This window comes from Mobula birostris, chromosome 14, assembly GCF_030028105.1.
Source record: "Mobula birostris isolate sMobBir1 chromosome 14, sMobBir1.hap1, whole genome shotgun sequence".
NCBI classification, from domain to species: domain Eukaryota; kingdom Metazoa; phylum Chordata; class Chondrichthyes; order Myliobatiformes; family Myliobatidae; genus Mobula; species Mobula birostris.
The window spans coordinates 55,896,081-55,916,140 of record NC_092383.1 but is presented as its reverse complement, the minus strand read 5'-3'; the positions used below and the strand labels follow the sequence as shown (position 1 = coordinate 55,916,140).

General features: G+C 44.0%; 1 protein-coding gene and 1 long non-coding RNA gene across 2 annotated transcripts in view; one reads left to right on the top strand and one right to left on the bottom strand.

Moving 5' to 3' along the window:
- Positions 1-20,060, bottom strand: part of ppfia4 (PTPRF interacting protein alpha 4) — a 747,438-nt gene that overhangs the window by 140,533 nt on the left and 586,845 nt on the right. The window lies entirely within an intron of this gene.
- On the top strand, positions 683-18,354 carry LOC140209496 (uncharacterized). Its single transcript, XR_011888999.1, has 2 exons — positions 683-751; positions 18,157-18,354. It is a non-coding gene; the product is annotated as an uncharacterized lncRNA (long non-coding RNA).

Genomic DNA, 20,060 nt, shown 5'->3' with positions numbered 1-20,060 from the left:
TATGTCACATACAGATCTTAAATTCCATTAAGATATTGGATTGCAATTATTCAAATCATATCCTGACTTTGCAATTGAATTTGTCTATGAACAATGCTATTGGGAATTAATTAGAATATTAGAAAGTTGAAGTCATTAATTTGAATACTTGTGAGATTAATTAGAATATCTTGAGTCCAACTCATTTACTTGCTCAGACAAGATTCAAGGGGAAGAGTTCCACTTTCACAACATAAATCTCCACTTTATAAGAGTACTTTGTTCGTAGTAGCACACGAGAAAATCTTTTCTTGTGAACATATTGGCAACATTCCACAGAGATCATGTGGAGATCAATGGTACCAATCCAGAATCATAAGAACACTGATGATTCTCTGTTCTTAATATTTCACATAAATTTAGAAAGCTGAATTTTAATCTAAACCAACGTTACCAATTTAAATGCTTTGTCAGGGAAATGATACCCGTTTGTGGGAAAGCTAGTGCAAGGTTTAAAAACTTTTCAACAGCCCTCAATCATTGCGAGCACTGGCTTGTGGGAGAGGCAGCACAAGGTTTAAAAAGAGCTCAGGCCTTTCGGGACTTTCAGTGACCTTCAATCATCATGGTCTATTAGGCACTTGGCAAAGACCAATAAAAAGAAGCAAGGTATAAGCAGAGAGGCAATTGTGAGAGAGTGCTAGTGGTAGTGTCAGCGCTTTGGCTTGCGAGGTTCAGGGGAGAAGGGGTGAAGGCTCCAAGTATGTTCCTGGTAAGTTTTTGCCTTTCTTTGTCTATTAATAGATAGCTAGTGATGTGGGAATGGACACAGGGTTAGTGGTATGTTTTTCGAGTGAATTGTGGGAACTCTGGGAGATCTCCACTCTTCCTGGTACATGGAGCTTAGAAAAATAGAGGGCTATGGGTAACCCTAGGTAATTTCTAAAGTAAGTACATGTCCGGCGCAGCATTGTAGGCCAAAGGGCCTGTATTGTGCTGTTGTTTTTCTATGTTTCCTGGTAACTACATCTACGTGAGGTGCACCAAGTTGCAGCTCTTTAAAGAATATTTTAAGGAACTGGAGCTGCAACTGGATGACCATCAACTCCCAGAAAAATGAGGAGGTGTTAGATTGGAGCTGGTCACAAGTGGCAGGTAGCAGGGTGACTGAGCGGAGAGGGAAAGAGAACAAGCAGTCAGTGCAAAGAAACCGTGTGGCCGTTTACCTAAATAATAAGTGTACCATTTTGGATACAGGGGTGATGACCAACCGGGGGAAGCCCCAGCGACTGAGTCTGGCTTTGTGGCTCAGAAGGGAAGGGGGAGAAGAGGAGTGCAGTAGTGATGGGGGATTCAATAATTAGAGGATCAGACAGGAGATTTTGTGGTACAAAAGAGACACCCAGACACCACAGTCAGGGATGTCTCGGATAGAGCACACAGCATTCTAAAGGAGGAGGGTGATCAGCCAGAAGTCATGGTACATATTGGCACCAATGACATAGGTGGGGAAAGGGAGGAGGTCCTGAAGAGAAAATATAGGGGGTTAGGTAGAAAGTTGAAAAGCAGGCTTCCAGGGTAGCCATCTCTGGGTGCGCCCATGAGGGTAAGAATAGAATAATTTGGCAGATGAACGAATGGCTGAGGAATTGGTGTAGGGAGCAGGTTTAAAATTTCTGTTTCATTGGGATCTTTTCTGAGGAAGGTATGACCTATACAAAAGGGTAGGTTACACTTGAACTCAAATGAAACGGATATATTGCCAGAGTTGTTGGGGGAATGAAACTGGAGTGATAGGGCTGAAGATGGGGCAATTAGTAAGCAAATACATGTAGTGAGTAGGGAGACTGTGAGGAAGGACAGATGATGGAGTAAAATTGCAGTCAAAGGGATAAGTTGTAGTGTAATATTGGGGCAAAATTGAAAAGAGTGATGAATGACTGTCCAAAGGTGTTATTCTTGAGTGCGCACAACACACAGAATAAGGTAGATGATCTTGTAGCACAGTTAGAGATCGGCAGGTATAACGTGGGTATCACTGAGTCTAGGTTGGAAGAATATCAGAAGTGGGAGCTTAACATTCAAAGATACACATTGTAGGCAGATAGGCAGAGAGGTTGGGGTAGCTCTGTTGGTAAAAAATTAAATCAAATCCTAGAAAGAGGTGACATAGGATCAGAAGCTGCAGAACACTTATGGGCAGAGTTAAGGAACTACAAAGGTACAAAGACCCTGATGGGAGTTATATACAGTCCTCTGAACAGTAACCAGAATGTGGGGTACAAATTACTATGAGAGATAGAAAAGGCACGTAAAAGGGTAATGTTACAATAGTCATGGGGGATTTCAATATGCAGGTAGATTGGAAAAATCAGGTTGGTGTTGGATCCCAGGACAGGGAATTTGTAGAATGCCTATGGGATGGCTTTTTAGAGCAGCTTGTGATTGAACCCACTAGGGAAAAGGAAAGCCTGCATTGGGCATTGGGCATTGTGCAATAAACCAGATTTGATTGGGGAGCTTGAGGTAAAGGAAACCTTAGGAGACAGTGATCATAATAAGAAAGAATTCACCCTGCAGTTTGAGAGGGAGACACTAAAATCAAATGTATCATTATTACAGTCTAGTAAAGAAACTTGCAGAGGAAAGAGAGGAGCTGGCCAAAGTTTATTGGAAGGGGGCACTAACAGAGGATGAGGCGACCATGGCTAATAAGATCAAGTTCAAATTTGTTGTTATCCCTAATGCATGTGTGTGTTATCAGATAGTAAAAAACAATGCACTTACAGGATATAAATCTAAATATTACAATAAATAATTTTGCACAATTTAATTCATATAGTGTGCAACACAGGTAAAAGGAAACAGTAAATAACACATTATCCTAGTGACTGTCAGAAAACAATAAATTTGAGGATTTATAAGGCATTGGTGAGATGGCACTTGGGAGTATAGTGAGCAATTTTGGGTCCCTTATCTAACAAAGGAAATGCTGGGGTGAGAGAGGGTCCAGAAGAGTTCATAAAAATGATCTTGAATGAAAGGGTTAAAGTATGAGGAATGTTTGATGGCTCTGGGCTGTACTTGCTATAGTTTAGAATAACGAGATGGGATCTCATTTAAACCAATCGAATATTAAAAGGTCTAGATAGAGTGGATGTGGAGAAGATGTTTCCTACACCGAATGAGTCAAGGACCAGAGGGCACAGACTCAGAACAGAGATGAGGAGGAATTCCTTAGGCCATAGGTTGGTGAATCTTTGGAATTCCTTGCCACAGACGGCTATGGAGATGACATCATCAATGGGCATATTTAACGCAGAGGTTTTTAGCTTCTTAATTAATAAGAGTGTCACAGGTTACAGAAAGAACGCAGAAGGATGTGGATGTGAAATCAGCCATGCTGGAATGGCAGAGCAGACATGATCGGCCAAATAGCCTAATTCTGCTCCTGTATCTTTTGGTCTCATAAAAGTATGTAGGTGGACACTAATACTATTGTTAACTCAATGGCCATAAGCTGAACTTGAATACGTTCAGAATTTCATTTTGAAGCACAAACAAAACACCTTCCATAAAATCATTCTGATGCTCTGGAACTACTCTGTACAGCACTTGCAGCAAAAACATCTATTATGGGGAAGCTAAAGTCAGATGTACCAGTATTACAGTGGAGTAAAGGGAATTACAGGGGCATGAGGGAGGCGTTGGCCAGAATTGAATGGAAAATAATACTGGCAGGGATAATGCCAGAGCAGCAATGATTGGAATTTCTGGAAGCAATTTGGAAGGCACAGGATATATATATCCCAAAGAGGAAGAAGTATTCTAAAGAAAGATGACAGAATAATGGCTAACAAGAGAAGTCAAAGCCCAGCATGAAAGCCAAAGACATGGCATATAATAGACCAAAAATTAGTGGGAAGTTAGAAAATTGGAAAGCTTTTAAAAACCAACAGAAAATAACTAAAAAATTCATTAAGGTAAAGATAGCATTTGAAAGTATACTATTAATAATATTAAAGAGGATACCAAAATTTTCTTCAGATACATAAAGTGTAAAAGGGAGGCGAGAGTGGATATTGGACTGCTGGAAATAGCAAATAATATTAAAGAGGATACCAAAATTTTCTTCAGATACATAAAGTGTAAAAGGGAGGCGAGAGTGGATATTGGACTGCTGGAAAACGATAGTGGAGGTAGTAATAGGGGAGAACAAAATGGTGGATGAACCGATTAAGTATTTTGCAATATTATCCACTGTGGAAGACACTAGCGGTATGGTGGAAGTTCCAGGTGTCTGGGGTCATGAAGTGTATGAAGTTACCATTACTAGAGAGAGGTTCTTGGGAAACTTAAAGGTCTGGTAATTCACCTGGACCAGATGGTATATACACCAGAGTTCTAAAAGAGGTGGCTGAAGAGATTGTGGAGGCAATAAAAATGATCTTCTAGGAATCACTAGATTCTAGAATGGGTCTGGTACTTCTCTTCGGTATTTACCAATGAGAGGGAACTTGATGATGGTGAGGATAATATGACTAAACTTGAAGTTCTGGAACATGTTGATATTAAGGGAGAGGAGGTGTTGGAGTTGTTAAAATACATTAGGACGGGTAAGTCCCCTGGGCCTGATGGAATATTCCCCAGGCTGCTCCACGAGGTGAGGGAAGAGATTGCTGAGCCTCTGGCTAGGATCTTTATGTCCTCCTTGTCCACGGGAATGGTACCGGAGGATTGGAGGGAGGCGAATGTTGTCCCCTTGTTCAAAAAAGGTAGTAAGGATAGTCCGGGTAATTATAGACCAGTAAGCTTTACGTCTGTGGTGGGAAAGCTGTTGGAAAAGATTCTTAGGATCTATGGGCATTTAGAAAATCATGGTCTGATCAGGGGCTGTCAGCATGGCTTTGAAGGGCAGATCGTGTCTAACAAGCCTGATAGAGTTCTTTGAGGAGGTGACCAGGCATATAGATGAGGATAGTGCAGTGGATGTGATCTACATAAGGCATTTGACAAGGTTCCACATGGTAGGCTTATTCAGAAAGTCAGAAGGCATGGGATCCAGGGAAGTTTGGCCAGGTGGATTCAGAAATGGCTTGCGTGCAGAAGGCAGAGAGTCATGGTGGAGGGAGTACATTCAGGTTGGAGGATTGTGACTAGTGATGTCCCACAAGGATCGATTTTGGGACCTCTACTTCTCGTGATTTTTATTAACGACCTGGATGTGGGGGTAGAAGGGTGGGTTGGCAAGTTTGTAGACAACACAAAGGTTGATGGTGTTGTAGATAGTGTAGAGGATTGTCAAAGATTGCAGAGAGACATTGATAGGATGCAGAAGTGGGCTGAGAAGTGGCAGATGGAGTTCAACCCAGAGAAGTGTGAGAAGGACAAACTCCAAGGCAGAGTACAAAGTAAATGGCAGGATACTTGGTAGTGTGGAGGAGCAGAGGGATCTGGGGGTACATGTCCACAGATCCCTGAAAGTTGCCTCACAGATAGATAGGATAGTTAAGAAAGCTTATGGGGTGTTAGCTTTCCTAAGTCGAGGGATAGAGCTTAAGAGTCGCGAGGTAATGATGCAGCTCTATAAAACTCTGGTTAGGCTGAACGTGGAGTACTGTGTCCAGTTGTGGTTGCCTCACTATAGGAAGGCTGTGGAAGCATTGGAAAGGGTACAGAGGAGATTTACCAGGATACTGTCTGGTTTAGAGAGTATGGATTATGATCAGAGATTAAGGGAGCTAGGACTTTACTCTTTGGAGAGGAGGATGAAAGGAGACATGATAGAGGTATACAAGATTTTAAGTGGAATAGATAGAGTGGATAGCCAGCGCCTCTTCCCCAGGGCATCACTGCTCAATACAAGAGGACATGGCTTTAAGGTAAGGGGTGGGAATTTCAAAGGGGATATTAGAGAAAGGTTTTTTACTCAGAGAGTGGTTGGTGTGTGGAATGCACTGCCTGAGTCAGTGGTAGAGGCAGGTATGCTAGTGAAATTTAAGAGACTACTAGACAGATATATGGAGGAAGATAAGGTGGGGGGGTTACATGGGAGGCAGGGTTTGAGGGTCGGCACAACATTGTGGGCCGAAGGGCCTGCACTGTGCTGTACTATTCCATGTTCTATGTAAATTTGCAAATGTTACTCCACTCTTCAAGAAGGGAGAGACACAGAAGAAAGGAAACTATAAGCCAGTTAGTCTGACCTCAATGGTTAGGAAGATGTTGGAGTTGATTAACAAGGATGAGGTCTCAGGGTACTTGGAGACACATGATAAAATAGGCCATAGTCAGCATATTTTCTCAAGTGAAAATCTTGTCTGACATAGCAATTCTTTGAAGAAACAACAAGTGAGATAAATAGAGGAGAATTGGTTGATGTTGAGTACTGTACTTGGATTTTCAGAAGGCCTTTTAGAAGGTGCCACACATGAGGCTACTTAACAAGCTGTGAGCCCATGGAATTACAGGAAAGACTCTAGCATGGATAAAACTGTGGCTGATTGGCAGGAGGCAAAGAATGGGAATAAAGGGAGTCTTTTCCAGTTGGCTGCCAGTGACTAGTGGTGTTCCACAGGGGTCTGTGTTAGGACCGATTATTTTTACTTTATTTGTTAGTGATTTGGATGATAGAATTGATGGCTTTGTTGCAAAGTTTGCAGATGATATGAAGATAGCTGGAAGTGCAGGTAGTTTTGAGGAAGTAGAGAAGTTACAGAAGGACATAGACAGATTTGGAGAATGGGCAAAGAAATGGCGAATGGAATAAGGTGTCAGGAAATGTATGAAATGGAATGAAATGAAATATTTTTATTGTCGTTGCATAGTACAATTTATCATGCACCAATACAGCGAAAATGAGTTTGCAACTCTCATACTCAATGCTATAAAACAACAAATAAAATAAATAAACAATAAATAAAATCAAGTAACCAGCCAGTACAACCAGCAACCATAAAACCAGTATTAAAGTAGCAATATAACAAATTTATGGATGATGCTTGATCGATAGGTTCAGAGCAATTATAGCTCTAGGGAAAAAGCTATTTTTCAGTCTGGAAGTGCGGGCATAGAAAATCTTATAATGTCTGCCAGGTGGAAGAAGTTCAGACAGATGATTGCATGGGTGTGTACTGTCCTTACAGATGCTTGTAGCTTTCCTTAGGCAGCGAGAGCTGTAGATGTCCTCCAGGGCTGGGAGATGTATCCCGATCGTAAACACAAAATAATCTGCAGATGCTGGGGTCAAAGCAACACTCACAACATGCTGGAGGAACTTAGCAGGTCGGGCAGTATCCGTGGAAAAGATTGGTCGACGCTTTCGGCCGGAACCCTTCATCAGGGCTGTAGGGGGAAGGGGCAGAGGCCCTATAAAGAAGATGGGGGAGGGTGGGAAGGAGAAGGCTGGTAGGTTCCTGGTGAAAAAACAGTAAGGGGAAAGATAAAGGGGTAGGGGAGGGGAAGCAGAGAGGTGATAGGCAGGAAAGGTGAAGAAAGAATAGGGGAAAACACAATGGGTAGTAGAAGGAGGCGGAACCATGAGAGAGGTGATAGGCAGCTGGGGGAGGGGGCAGAGTGACATAGGGATAGGGGAAGGGAGGGGGAGGGAATTATCGGAAGTTGGAGAGTTCTATGTTCATACCAAGGGGCTGGAGACTACCTATACAGTATATGAGGTGTAATGAGGTTTTCCGTTCCAGGACATCTCAAATGTCCTCTTTCTTTAAGGATCGTGGTTTCCCTTCTGCCATCATCAATGATGCCCTCACCCGCATCTCCTCCATTTCCCGCACTTCGGCTCTCACCCCATCTCCCGCTACCACAACAGGGACAGAGTTCCCCTTGTCCTCACCTACCACCCCACCAGCCTCCGGATCCGGCAGATTATCCTCCGCAACTTCCGCCACCTTCAACAGGACCCCACCCCAAGCACATCTTTCCCTCTCGTCCCCTCTCTGCTTTCCACAGGGATCGGTCCCTCCGCATCTCCCTGGTCCACACGTCCCTCCCCACGGATCTCCCACCCGGCACTTATCCCTGTAAGCGCAAGTGCTACACCTGTCCCTACACCTTCTCTTTTGCCACCATTCAGAGCCCCAAACAGTCCTTCCAGGTGAGGCAACACTTCACTTGTCAGTCTGTTGGGGTCATCTGTTGCATCCGGTGCTCCCGGTATGGCCTCCTCTACATCGGTGAAACCCAACGCAGATTGGGGGACTGCTTCGTCGAGCACCTCCACTCCATCCGCCAAAACAGGCAGGATCTCCGAGTAGCCACCCACTTCAACTCTGCTTCCCACTCCCATTCAGGTATGTCCATACATGGCCTCCTCTACTGCCATGATGAGGCTAAGCTCAGGTTGGAGGAGCAACACCTCATATACCGTCTAGGTAGTCTCCAGCTCCTTGGTATGAACATAGAATTCTCTACCTTCCAGTAATTCCCTCCCCCTCCCTTCCCCTATCCCTATGTCACTCTGCTCCCTCCCCCAGCTGCCTATCACCTCCCTCATGGTTCCGCCTCCTTCTATTACCCATTGTATTTTCCCCTATTCTTTCTTCACCTTTCCTGCCTATCACCTCCCTGCCTCCCCTCCCCCACCCCTTTATCTTTCCCCTTACTGGTTTTTCACCTGGAACCTACCAGCCTTCTCCTTCCCACCCTCCCCTACCTTCTTTATAGGGCATCTGCCCCTTCCCTCTACAGCCCTGATGAAGGGTTCCGACCTGAAACGTCGACTGACCTTTTCCACGGATGCTGCCCGACCTGCTGTGTTCCTCCAGTGTGTTGTGAGTGTAGCTGTGTCCCAATGATCTTCTGTGCGCTAGAGATGACCCGCTGAAGTGCTTTCCTATCAGCTGCTGTACAACTGAAATACCACACAGAGATGCAGTATGTTAAGATGCTCTCTATGCTGCAGCAGTAAAAGCTGACCAGCATCTGTTCAGGTAGACCAGCTTTCTTCAGTGTCCTGAGGAAAAACAAGCATTGCTGTGCTTTCTTAACTATTGTAGTGGTGTTAGTAGACCATGTAAGTTCTTCTGAGATATATATTCCCAGAAACCTGAAACTGGACACTCTCTCCACTGTCTCCGTTAATGTAGACTGGAGCGTACTCGTCATCCCGTGACTTTCCAAAATTGATAATTAGCTCCTTAGGTCATGCACTTTGGTAGAAGGAATAAAAGGGTTGACTATTTTCTAAATGGAGAGAAAATACAAAAAACTGAAGCGCAAAGGGACCTGGGAGTCCTTGTGCAGGATTCCTTAATGGTTAATTTGCAGTTTGAGTCTGTGGCAAGGAAGGCAAATGCAATGTTAGCATTTAATTCAAGAGGACTGGAATATAAAAGCAGGGATGTAAGGTGAGACTTTAGAAAGGACTAGTGAGACTTCACTTGGCGTATTGTTAGCAGTTCTTCTGCTTATCGTAGAAAGGATGTGCTGAAACTGGAAAGGGTTGAAAGGAAGTTGAAGAAAATGATTCCAGGATGGAATGGTTTGTCATTTGAAGAGTGTTTGATGGCTCTGGGCCTGTATTCACTAGAATCCAACAGAATGAGGGATGAGATCATTGAAACTTATTGAATGGTGAAACATCTTGATAGAGTGGATGTTGCCTCAGGTGGGAGGGTCTAAGACCACGAGACACAGTCTCAGAACAGAGATTTTCCTTTTAGAATGGAGACGAGGAGAAATTTTTTTCGCCAGAGAGCTGTGAATCTGTGGGATTCTTTGCCACAGGCAGCTGTGGAAGCCAAGTATTTATGTATATTTAGGGCAAAGGTTGATAGATTCTTAACTGGTCAGCGCATGAAGGGATACAGGGAGAAGGCTTGATATTGGGGCTGAGAGGAAAATTGGATCAGCCATGATGAAATGATGGAGTAGACTCGATGGGCCAAATAGCCTAATTCTGCTGCTATATCTTATTGGTCTCTTATGCTTACATGTCCCGCTCAGTATGTGCACAGATTAAAAACCAAAGCACTGAAGAATTGGCCTGCAATTACTGTAATGCTCACATAGAATCTATCAGATTGTTTGCTGCTGGCTTTGCCATGTCACTTGCAGTACTGTGGTACTGTGAAACTTGATCTTATAACAACATCCAAAGCATTCATACACATTTGCTTCATTGGCAGTGATATATAGACTACTAGCAGTGGTGGCATCTCCATAATTATAGAACATAAAACATAGAATAGTATAGCATAGTACAGGCCCTTCGGCCCACAATGTTGTGCCTACCCTCAAACCCTGTCTCCCATATAACCCCCACCTTAAATTCCTCCATATACCTGTCCAGTAGTCTCTTAAATTTCACTAGTGTATCTGCCTCCATCACTGACTCAGGCAGTGCATTCTACGCACCAACCACTCTCTGAGTAAAAAACCTTCCTCTAATATCCCCCTTGAAATTCCCACCCCTTACCTTAAAGCCATGTCCCCTTGTATTGAGCAGTGGTGCCCTGGAGAAGAGGCACTGGCTATCCACTCTATCTATTTTTGAAATTTTCGTTATTTTTTTTCTCCAACGGCGTTCTGAGAGGCGGGACTGCGCAGGCGTGTGACGTCGGGCTGTGCAGCGCGGCAGATTTAAAAGGAACAGAGCCTCATAGAGCGGGCAGCATAGTTTGCGGGCTGCGGAGTGAGCCGGGAGCAGAGTGAAGGCTTAAGGGCTTCGGCGAAACGAGCTTAGGCGGAAACGGGCGAGGAAGGTTTGGCATTCATTTTTAGTTGTTATTTGAGGAGGGGGCAGTATAAGTGTGAGGGCAGTTTGCTGTTCTCGGTGTTGGATGTGGGAGGCCCTGGAGTCTCCAAGCCTCCCGGACATCTACATCTGCGCCAAGTGCATCGAGATGCAGCTCCTAAGGGACCGCGTTACGGAACTGGAGCTGCAGCTCGATGACCTTCGTCTGGTCAGGGAGAATGAGGAGGTGATAGAGAGGAGTTGCAGGCAGGTGGTCACGCCGGGGCCACGGGAGGCAGACAAGTGGGTCACGGTTAGGAGGGGGAAGGGGAAAAGTCAGGTAATAGGGAGTACCCCGGTGGCTGTGCCCCTTAACAACAGGTACTCCTGTTTGAGTACTGTTGGGGGGGACAGCTTACCCGGGGGAAGCGACAGTGGCCATGCCTCCGGCACAGAGTCTGGCCCTGTAGCTCAGAAGGGTAGGGCAAGGAAGAGGAGGGCAGTTGTGATAGGGGACTCGATAGTAAGGGGGTCAGATAGGCGATTCTGTGGACGCAGTCCAGAGACCCGGATGGTAGTTTGCCTCCCTGGTGCCAGGGTCCGGGATATTTCTGATCGTGTCCAAGATATCCTGAAGTGGGAGGGTGAGGAGCCAGAGGAGAATTTAGGGAGCTAGGAAGGGAGTTGAGAAAAAGGACCGCAAAGGTAGTAATCTCGGGATTACTGCCTGTGCCACGCAACAGTGAGAGTAGGAATGCGATGAGGTGGAGGATAAATGCGTGGCTGAGGGATTGGAGCAGGGGGCAGGGATTCAAGTTTTTGGATCATTGGGACCTCTTTTGGCGCAGGCGTGACCTGTACAAAAAGGACGGGTTGCACTTGAATCCTAGGGGGACCAATATCCTGGCAGGGAGATTAGCAGGGGCTACTGAGGTGACTTTAAACTAGAATGGTTGGGGGGTGGGAATCAAATTAAAGAGGCTAGGCGTGAGGAGGTTAGTTCACAACAGGGGGATGGGAACCAGTGCAGAGAGACAGAGGGGTGTAAAGTGAGGGTAGAAACAAAAAGTACTATGGAGAAAAGTAAAAGTGGCAGGCCGACAAATTCAGGGCAAGCATTAAAAAGGGCCACTTTTCAGCATAATTGTATAAGGGCGAAGAGAGTTGTAAAAGAGCGCCTGAAGGCTTTGTGTGTCAATGCAAGGAGCATTTGTAATAAGGTGGATGAATTGAAAGTGCAGATTGTTATTAATGATTATGATATAGTTGGGATCACAGAGACATGGCTCCAGGGTGACCAGGGATGGGAGCTCAACGTTCAGGGATATTCGATATTCAGGAGGGATAGACATGAAGGAAGGGGAGGTGGGGTGGCATTGCTGGTTAAAGAAGAGATTAATGCAATAGAAAGGAAGCACATAAGCCGGGAAGATGTGGAATCGATATGGGTAGAGCTGCGTAACACTAAGGGGCAGAAGACGCTGGTGGGAGTTGTGTACAGGACACCTAACAGTAGTAGTGAGGTCGGAGATGGTATTAAACAGGAAATTAGAAATGTGTGTAATAAAGGAACAGCAGTTATAATGGGTGACTTCAATCTACATGTAGATTGGGTGAACCAAATTGGTAAAGGTGCTGAGGAAGAGGATTTCTTGGAATGTATGCGGGATGGTTTTTTGAACCAATATGTCGAGGAACCAACTAGAGAGCAGGCTATTCTGGACTGGGTTTTGAGCAATGAGGAAGGGTTAATTAGCGATCTTGTCGTGAGAGGCCCCTTGGGTAAGAGTGACCATAATATGGTGGAATTCTTCATTAAGATGGAGAGTGACATAGTTAATTCAGAAACAAAGGTTCTGAACTTAAAGAGGGGTAACTTTGAAAGTATGAGACGTCAATTAGCTATGATAGACTGGCAAATGACACTTAAAGGATTGACGGTGGATATGCAATGGCAAGCATTTAAAGGTTGCATGGATGAACTACAACAATTGTTCATCCCAGTTTGGCAAAAGAATAAATCAAGGAAGGTAGTGCACCCATGGCTGACAAGAGAAATTAGGGATAGTATCAATTCCAAAGAAGAAGCATACAAATTAGCCAGAGAAAGTGGCTCACCTGAGGACTGGGAGAAATTCAGAGTTCAGCAGAGGAGGACAAAGGGCTTAATTAGGAAGGGGAAAAAAGATTATGAGAGAAAACTGGCAGGGAACATAAAAACGGACTGTAAAAGCTTTTATAGATATGTAAAAAGGAAAAGACTGGTAAAGACAAATGTAGGTCCCCTGCAGACAGAAACAGGTGAATTGATTATGGGGAGCAAGGACATGGCAGACCAATTGAATAATTACTTTGGTTCTGTCTTCACTAGGGAGGACATAAATAATCTTCCAGAAATAGTAGGGGACAGAGGGTCCAGTGAGATGGAGGAACTGAGCGAAATACATGTTAGTAGGGAAGTGGTGTTAGATAAATTGAAGGGATTGAAGGCAGATAAATCCCCAGGGCCAGATGGTCTGCATCCCAGGGTGCTTAAGGAAGTAGCCCAAGAAATAGTGGATGCATTAGTGATAATTTTTCAAAACTCGTTAGATTCTGGACTAGTTCCTGAGGATTGGAGGGTGGCTAATGTAACTCCACTTTTTAAAAAAGGAGGGAGAGAGAAACCGGGGAATTATAGACCGGTTAGTCTAACGTCGGTGGTGGGGAAACTGCTGGAGTCAGTTATCAAGGATGTGATAACAGCACATTTGGAAAGCGGTGAAATGATCGGACAAAGTCAGCATGGATTTGTGAAAGGAAAATCATGTCTGACGAATCTCATAGAATTTTTTGAGGATGTAACTAGTAGAGTGGATAGGGGAGAACCAGTGGATGTGGTATATTTGGATTTTCAGAAGGCTTTTGACAAGGTCCCACACAGGAGATTAGTGTGCAAACTTAAAGCACACGGTATTGGGGGTAAGGTATTGGTGTGGGTGGAGAGTTGGTTAGCAGACAGGAAGCAAAGAGTGGGAATAAACGGGACCTTTTCAGAATGGCAGGCGGTGACTAGTGGGGTACCGCAAGGCTCAGTGCTGGGACCCCAGTTGTTTACAATATATATTAATGACTGGGATGAGGGAATTAAATGCAGCATCTCCAAGTTTGCGGATGACACGAAGCTGGGTGGCAGTGTTAGCTGTGAGGAGGATGCTAAGAGGATGCAGGGTGACTTGGATAGGTTGGGTGAGTGGGCAAATTCATGGCAGATGCAATTTAATGTGGATAAATGTGAAGTTATCCACTTTGGTGGCAAAAATAGGAAAACAGATTATTATCTGAATGGTGGCCGATTAGGAAAAGGGGAGGTGCAACGAGACCTGGGTGTCATTATACACCAGTCATTGAAAGTGGGCATGCAGGTACAGCAGGCAGTGAAAAAGGCGAATGGTATGCTGGCATTTATAGCGAGAGGATTCGAGTACAGGAGCAGGGAGGTACTACTGCAGTTGTACAAGGCCTTGTTGGGACCACACCTGGAGTATTGTGCGCAGTTTTGGTCCCCTAATCTGAGGAAAGACATCTTTGCCATAGAGGGAGTACAAAGAAGGTTCACCAGATTGATTCCTGGGATGGCAGGACTTTCATATGATGAAAGACTGGATGAACTGGGCTTGTACTCGTTGGAATTTAGAAGATTGAGGGGGGATCTGATTGAAACGTATAAGATCCTAAAGGGATTGGACAGGCTAGATGCAGGAAGATTGTTCCCGATGTTGGGGAAGTCCAGAACGAGGGGCCACAGTTTGAGGATAGAGGGGAAGCCTTTTAGGACCGAGATTAGGAAAAACTACTTCACACAGAGAGTGGTGAATCTGTGGAATTCTCTGCCACAGGAAACAGTTGAGGCCAGTTCATTGGCTATATTTAAGAGGGAGTTAGATATGGCCCTTGTGGCTATGGGGGTCAGGGGGTATGGAGGGAAGGCTGGGGCGGGGTTCTGAGTTGGATGATCAGCCATGATCATAATAAATGGCGGTGCAGGCTCGAAGGGCCGAATGGCCTACTCCTGCACCTATTTTCTATGTTTCTATGTTTCTATTCCTCTTATTATCTTGTACACCTCTATCATGTCTCCTCTCATCCTCCTTCTCTCCAAAGAGTAAAGCCCTAGCTCCCTTAATCTCTGATCATAATCCATACTCTCTAAACCAGGCAGCATCCTGGTAAATCCCCTCTGTACCCTTTCCAATGCTTCCACATCTTTCCTATAGTGAGGCAACCAGAACTGGACACAGTACTCCAAGTGTGGCCTAACCAGAGTTTTATAGAGCTGCATCATTACATTGCGACTCTTAAACTCTATCCCCCGACTTATGAAAGCTAACACCCCACAGCTTTCTCACCTATCCTATCTATCTGTGAGGCAACATTCAGGGATCTGTGAACATGTACCCCCAGATCCCTCTGCTCCTCCACACTACCAAGTATCCTGCCATTTACTTTGTATTCTGCCTTGGAGTTTGTCCTTCCAAAGTGTACCACATCACACATCTCCGGGTTGAACCCGATCTGCCACTTCTCAGCCCACTTCTGCATCCTATCAATGTCTCTCTGCAATCTTTGACAATCCTCTACACTATCTACAACACCACCAACCTTTGCGTTGTCTGCAAACTTGCCAACCCACCCTTCTACCCCCACATCCAGGCTGTTAATAAAAATCACGAAAAGTAGAGGTCCTAGAACAGATCCTTGTGGGACACCACTAGTCACAATCCTCCAATCTGAATGTACTCCCTCCACCATGACCCTCTGCCTTCTGCGGGCAAGCCAATTCTGAATCTACCTGGCCAAACTTCCCTGGGTCCCATGCCTTCTGACTTTCTGAATAAGCCTACCGTGTGGAACCTTGTCAAATGCCTTACTAAAATCCATATAGATCACATCCACTGCACTACCCTCATATATATGCCTGGTCACCTCCTCAAAGGACTCTATCAGGCTTGTTAGACATGATCTGCCCTTCACAAAGCCATGCTGACTGTTCCTGATCAGACCATGATTCTCTAAATGCTCACAGATCCTATCCTTAAGAATCTTTCCAACAGCTTTCCCACCACAGACGTAAGGCTCACTGGTCTATAATTACCCGGACTATCCCTACTAACTTTTTTGAACAAGGGGACAACATTCGCCTCCCTCCAATCCTCTGGTACCATTCCCATGGACAAGAGGACATAAAGATCCTAGCCAGAGGCTCAGCAATCTCTTCCCTCGCCTCATGGAGCAGCCTGGGGAATATTCCGTCAGGCCCCAGGGACTTATCCGTCCTAATATATTTTAACAACTCCAACACCTCCTCTCCCTTAATATCAACATGCTCCAGAACATCAACCTCACTCATATTGTCCTCACCATCATCAAGTTCCCTCTCATTGGTGAATACCGAAGAGAAGTATTCATTGAGGACCTCGCTCAATTCCACAGCCTCCAGGTACATCTTTCCACCTTTATCTCTAATTGATCCTACCTTCACTCCTGTCATCCTTTTTTTCTTCACATAATTGAAGAATGCCTTTGGGTTTTCCTTTACCTTACTTGCCAAGGCCTTCTCATGCTCCCTTCTTGCTCTTCTCAGCCCCTTCTTAAGCTCCTTTCTTACTTCCCTATATTCCTCAATAGACCCTTCTGATCCTTGCTTCCTAAACCTCATGTATGCTGCCTTCTTCCACCTGACTAGATTCTCCACCTCACTTGTCACCCATGGTTCCTTCACCCTACCATCCTTTATCTTCCTCACCAGGACAAATTTAGCCCTAACATCCTGCAAGAGATCTCTAAACATTGACCACATGTCCATAGTACATTTCCCTGCAAAAACATCATCCCAATTCACACCCACAAGTTCTAGCCTTATAGCCTCATAATTTGCCCTTCCTCAATTAAAAATTTTCCTGTCCTCTCTGATTTTATCCTTTTCCATGATAATGCTAAAGGCCAGGGAGCGGTGGTCACTGTCCCCCAGATGTTCACCCACTGAGAGATCCGTGACCTGACCTGGTTCGTTACCTAGTACTAGATGTAGTATGGCATTCCCCCAAGTCAGCCTGTCAACATACTGTGACAGGAATCCGTCTTGGACATACTTAACAAGCTCTGCCCCATCTAAACCCTTGGAACTAATCAGGTGCCAATCAATATTAGGGAAGTTAAAGTCACCCATGATAACAACCCTGTTATTTTTGCACCTTTCCAAAATCTGCCTCCCAATCTGCTCCTCGATATCTCTACTGCTGCCAAGGGGCCTATAGGATACTCCCAATAGAGTAACTGCTCCCTTCCTGTTCCTGACTTGTACACATACTGACTCAAAAAAGGATCCTGCTACATTACCCACCCTTTCTGTAGCTGTACCAGTATCCCTGACCAGTAATGCCACCCCTCCTCTTCTTTATGACATGTTAACAGTTGATAAATATTAATTTTTATGGTTGATTGATTGATTGATTTCAGAGCCTCAGTCCATTTATGCTAAGACTCTAATTCATGGCTTTGTCAACCTTAATTGAACCCTAAGGAACCGAGGTCTTCAAAATTTTGTTGCTCACACATAGTGTTCTTTACATCCAAATGTCCCTCACTCACTTGATCTGTCTTCACCAGTAGCTCAGTTGATGGTACTCTTGTTTGAATGAGGCTGCTGGTCCAAGCCTGTTCCAGAGACTTGAGAGCATATACAAGCGATGATACTTGGGGAATATTGTATTATTGGAGGCAACATATTTTGGATATGACATTAAACAAGGGTAGTAATCCAAGATGAACTCAGTCAATTCCATTCCCCAAAGTATTTCTAGAGTATTTTTTTACACCTTAAGCATTCATTCTCATTTGAAAGTGGCAGTAATCCTTGTGCCTTAAGGAAATCAATTCTATTTAATGACAGCTCATTGAGTGAAAAGGAATTCCTTGTCATGTTGATAAAAAGTGCTCAAGTAACTTGGGTTTTGATGACAGGAGAACTGCAGAAGTAGGCTTTCAAAAGCAGTTTGTCAGAATGTTGAAGTCCATAAGACAAGCACGCCACTAGCAACATGGATGGGGATATGCCCTTCCCTTTAAATTGAGGTCCTCTAATTCTTCACCCTCCCATCATGGGGATAATTTCTTTTCATTCATTTTGTCAAAATTATTTGTAATATGTATACCTGTACCAAATCACTTCTCATCCTCTAAGAATAATTAGCTTCTCCGGACCCTCAAAACCATACAACAAGCTCTTTTCTGCACCTTTTCTAGTGCTTTCACATCTTTCAAGATGCTGTGACTATAACTGGAAGCAAAATTCCAGCTGTGAAACAGTGTTCATAGAGCTGCAACAATGTTTCTCGAAAGTCTGTTAGTATGACAATTTGCAGCACCAGCAACAGGGGTTTAATTCCACCACTGGTTGTAAGGAGTTTGTATATTCTACCTGTAACATTGTGTGTTTCCTCCAGGTGGTCCAGCTTCCTCCCACATTCCAAAGAGACGCGGGTCAGTGAGTTGTGGGCATGCTATGCAAGCACCAGAAGCATGGAGACACTTGTGGGCTAACCCCAGCACGTCCTCGGAATATGTTGGCCCTAGACACACTTCACTGTATGATTTGATATACATGTGACAAATAAAGATAACCTTCATTCGTTATCAAAATCTTTCTATTTTACGCTCTGACTTCTTTCCTCTCACGAACACTTCCTTACCCTGTCCTACCCTGTCAATATATGAGCTCTTCTATTTTCTGACTCTATTCTTTTCTGTCCTTCAGATATGCTGGTTGTTATGTGAATAGTCAACTGCAAGTTGTCTCTATTGTACATGGCAGATGAGAGCATCAAATGTGAGGAAAGTGGTGACAGGTAAATGAATCAGGAATGGAACTGACGAGATTGCTCTGAGAAACATTATAGAGTTGCTACATTGAAAGATACATTAGTTAGGCACAACATGCATTTAATAAAAATACTGGGTTTCCTTCATTAATCCTGAATTTGGCTATCAATATCATTTTCAGCAAAAATTCAGATTACTCTATAGAATAACAGCTGCGAAGTTGTTGAATTTATCCTTCGTTGAGCTGGGGACAGAACACGAAAGAGATCCCACTGCTGCCTGTAAGCAGCTGGTATGTTTGCCCCGTGACTGCGTGGCTGTACTCCGGGTGCTCTGGTTTCCTCCCATAGTCCAAAGACATCCCAGTCAGTCGCTTAACTGGTCATTGTAAATTGTCCTGTGATTAGGATAGGATTAAATTGGGGGATTTCTGTGCAGCTCGGCTCGAAGGGAGGACGTTGTATGCCAGCAAGTAAGTAAGTAAGTAAGTAAGTAAATAAATAAATAATTTAAAAAAGCAAGACCAATGATGCTGAGGCAAAGTACAACCACTGGCATGGATCTGTTGATCCAAATTTCTTTCTCTGTTTTGTAAGACTTTCTGTAGTCTTATGACTCCATTAATAATGGTCTCAAAGTAGTAGTTATTAGACATTGCCAACACATAATTATTTGGGACATAAGCTTAGCCTGAATGACCAGCAGCTTCAGCTAAAGATACAGGCTGTACTATGTTCTAAACTTCATTTATGCCTTCAAAAATACATTGGGATTCAATAATCTTAAGGCCTCTGTGAAGATGTGTGGGCGAATTTTGTTCTTGACAGCTCACTCTCTGATTAGTCATATGCTGCAAAAATAGGCTGCTTTTCAAGGTTATGCTGGCCATTAGAACTCCTGCAGGTGAGAAATTGAATTGGAGGATTGCCTGTGAATATAAAAACCAAAGGAAAGGATATAAAAACCTAACACCATGCCGGCATATCATCGTTGAATGCTAATTCACACATTTTGTATAGCTTGAGAAGATAACATTTTATTACAATATAAATGAGCATATTTTATTTTGAGCTGCAACATAATATTCAGGATTTAGCATTAGCTGTTTTCATATCACAGAGTGCAGAATTGGTTATTAAATCTTCACTAACGTGGTGAAATGATTCTGGTTGTGCACTAGTACAAACTATATTGCACAATTTAGGAGTGAAGGGAGTTTATTCAGGATTAGACAAATGTTCAGAACCAATCCTGAAGAGAGAGAGAGGGAGTCAAATCCTCCTGTAGTTTCAAACTGTAGCTGCTGCATGGCCGACCATAAAGTTTCAATATGATGCATTATAGTGTTAGCATGGTTCCAAGCTGGTCCTCAGCTCTCCCTTGAAATTAAACTTCCACCAGTACCCTGTTGCTTGTGAGTGAAGGGTCAGTGAATGATTGTTCTCCTTGAGAAGAAAGCAATGTAAACATTGAAATATAGTGTATACCCACATTCAAAATAGCAGTCCCAAATCTGCAGCTGCACTGC